This window comes from Sceloporus undulatus, chromosome 5 (assembly GCF_019175285.1).
Source record: "Sceloporus undulatus isolate JIND9_A2432 ecotype Alabama chromosome 5, SceUnd_v1.1, whole genome shotgun sequence".
NCBI lineage: Eukaryota > Metazoa > Chordata > Lepidosauria > Squamata > Phrynosomatidae > Sceloporus > Sceloporus undulatus.
Window position 1 is genome coordinate 99,797,157 of NC_056526.1, and position 3,637 is coordinate 99,800,793.

The window sequence follows — 3,637 nt, forward strand, 5'->3', positions numbered from 1 at the left end:
ACAGAAACAACTATAAGAACAGATAGCAGGTATACCTAAAATTCTGCACATGTGCCATTTTAAGAAAAGTAAACAATACAAAACAACAAGGCGGATCGCCTGTTCAGCACAAAGGAAGTGGCCAATAGGGTGCTTGTGGAAAACGTTCTCCACAACAGTTTCAAATGTCCCAGTAAGGGGAACCCACTTCCATCAAGGCGACAGCCCGCAGCAACCCTCTGTCATTAATGCCTTCGTTCGTGATCGGTGTGGCAGCACTTGTGCCCAAACTCACATAAGTGTCACCATGAAGAAAACAGGATTGTAGCCACTTCTGAGCCTGGTATCCCGTCCTTGCTGCCTATAGGGACGGAAAAAATGACAAGAACACAGAACCGGAAGTAAGGACGGTTCTAAATCGGTCCGCCAAAGTTCCTCTCGCTCCGACATCTAGGTTGGGTTCAAAACGCGGCAGCAGCAGGTCCGTGAGGGCGGAAGGAAGTTCCCATGTTCTATCGGGATACTTGAGGGTGCAAATCCCCATGGAAATACAAGGAAGATAGAGATCACTACATGGATAAAAAAGCAAGCAGCTCAATTTCGATTACTGCTGATGCAAGAAGAAATGATGCACGTTGTGATGTGTTGGACAATAGTGGAAGCCAGGCATTCCTGCTTGAGATGCGCCATCTATCCGGTGCTCTTGATCCCATAATGGCATGAAGGGATGCTGGACCTGGAATGAAAAATGTAGTACTTCACCACTTTCTCAATATCACCATCACATGTCTTCTAGACAATTGGGCAAGAATCAAACCAGATTAACCCCATTTACTGGATCTGTCAGGCCACCTTTACTTGCCATTCCTCATCATTTCCTGTAATAGCAAACTCAGTGAATGAGGGGCTGTACAGACGGCCTGAAGGCAGAGTCGGAGGTGGCATCCCATGGAGCACGTCCTGACCCACCCAAGGGTGGTGTATGCCACCCGCCCCCCCGCATGGCTGGCGGTGGTCACGGCGCTCCTCTGCCATGCGTCTTCATGTATGCAGCAACAAGGAGCATGGGAAGCCGCATGCCACTGGTCGGCGCCCTTCTGGACGCAGAAAGGAGGCCACTTTTTGGCTGCTTTTTGTGCCCGCCGTAAGGCGAGGATTGGGGCAGCGGCATGTAGGCCACGGCCCCAACCCCAGCACTAAAAAGGGGTGGGTCGTCCAAGTCCTGAGGACTCTCAAAAAAAAAAAAAGAAAAGAAAAACGAAAGATGGAGGGAACAGAAAGGAATAAGAACGTTGGCGAGACACGGGCGGAACGCGGGATGCACAGTAGTCGTAAAGGCACCAGGGGCTCCAGGTGACCAGGGGAAAACACACCAACTACCTCCCAGAAAGAAACAGAGGATCAGGGAGGGAAGTGACACTACCCAACAGCTGACTCTTTATAATGGGCCCATGGGGGTGGCCTTGAGGTGGTTGGTGGGGAGGATGGATGCTCACAATAGCAATGCCAAGTCCAAGTCAGCAACGTTCTTGATCACAACTGCCCCTCTCCAGGGGACAAAGTGGACGTTCAAAGATCGAAAAGATATTCCACCTTGCTTCTATATTGCCATCCGTCCTATTTACACTGATTTTAAAAAAACAAACCCTCTTGTGAATGACTCACACTTTTCGTAGTTTACCGCAGTAACTGGCAGGATGACTGACAGTGGATGCGGTGTGGGGTGGCAGGGGTCTTCTCTGCGTCGAAGGGCAAGAGTGGTCTGATGTATGACTTGGGGTGGTGAGTCTTTTAGGTGGTGTCCTAGGGAACATTGGGGATTGTGTTGCCAGTACTGTGGAACTAATTTTTGAAAATTCGGTCACTGGGTTTCGTTTTTGAACACCAAGCAATGGTGGTTCAATGAACGCATGTGCATGCTCAACATATCCATAATCTATAACTATGTGTGTGCATATAGTATGTCTTAAGCATACTGATAACCATTAATATATACAAGATTTTCTATTTGTATAATGGCTTTTCCTCCTCAAAATTGCTCACGGGCTTTAATAAAAACAAACTAGACAACCAAATTCACCGAGTTAAGCTCAGACATCATTTCCATTGTCGAACAGTGTCGGGAGGAGCAGTTCAAGCATATGTGGTTGTCATTGTGGGCTTATCTTCCTCTAATCCATTCCTTTCATACACAACTCATAGCACAGTCCATTTTACTTCCACCAAACAACTGTCAGAACCCAAGGTTTTGATTCTATCTTATGACAAGTTGGGAATGTTTCTCTAAAGTCTATATTGGCGTGTTGTGTAGCTAGATAATGTGTCATATGTATTAGGCAGTTTGAATTTTGGTGCCGTTTTCAAAGAACAGTTCAGAGAGTTTTGCTTGCGTTTACCAGGCAGAAGTCAAAATGTTATACACTGCAACACGGCCGGGTAGGGTAGCTCCAGTCATCTCTGTGACAAGAGGGCAGGACAGCGGTTATACCACTTAAATGCGGCTGCTCAGTAATCCTTTGCTGCATAAATTCTTTTTGTCTTTCACAAGATATTATTTGACCTTAGAACAGAGATGATTGTATGACACATACAGGTCTGAAACAGGCTACTTTGCCATTGGCCTCTTTGGGTATAACCATGCAGCAAGGGCAGTACAGTGTTGCCGCTCAACGCTTCTGTGGGTTCTTATGTGGGCAAACCCCCCCCCCCCTTTCCCAGACGGGGAAGAACCTATAAGCCTGGTTTATGTTTATGCGTCTTATTAGGTCATATCACAGCGACAATTCTAAGTGGTCAATTATCACCGAAAAAAAATGGTTATTATCCAGCACATGGGGTCCTAGCCGCCGAGCAGAAATGGAGTACCATCGAGGCTGGGGGCAGTATAAGGTTGACTACAAATCAGTGTGACATGGAGGGACCTAGTGCAGATTGGCACATGATACAGTGTTTATTGGTGGAAGGCAAATTGCGAATCTGCAAAAATCAAATCTGTGCACATGAACAAAAAAAAACAAAAAAAAAAAAAAAAAAAAAAAAAAACAAAAATAATCTGCGTAAAATGAGTGCATCAGAGAGGAACACTAGTACATCTTTTTTTGTTGTTCAGACATGCTGCAGTGTCCATGTCTAAAAATAAATACTGTGAAGCCTCAGTTCTTTCAGTCTTATTGCAGTAATCTCTCTAAGCTGAGACAAACACACGAATCACCTTCATTTTGTTAAGGAGGCCACCAGAAGGCCTCCTCTTACTCTTTAACTCCAATATGTCAGCAGAAATGATAAAGCGAATGCTACTATACGATACTAGGGTATACTAAGTTAGAGACTTAGACTAATATCCTTACAACTCGGTGGTCGAGCGGTTAGTCGCTTGCAGTGTTTGGAGTCGCCCTGCTGTTTTATATTCCTAGTGCGCACGAAAGGGTCCACATGTGTAATATTATGAATACGTACGCTCGTAGTGCTCAGTAATAAGAAGGTGTCTGAATTGCTCTTGCTGTGCGTGATAAATTGACTTTTTCGTTGCAATGCTGAGGATGATAGAGAGGGGAGGGGGAGGGGCAGCACGGAACAATGGAGAATCCCTGCTGTCTCAGCATTCCATTCTGGACCAGATGAATAAAATATAGATAGAAAAAACAAGAGTTCTTAAGAA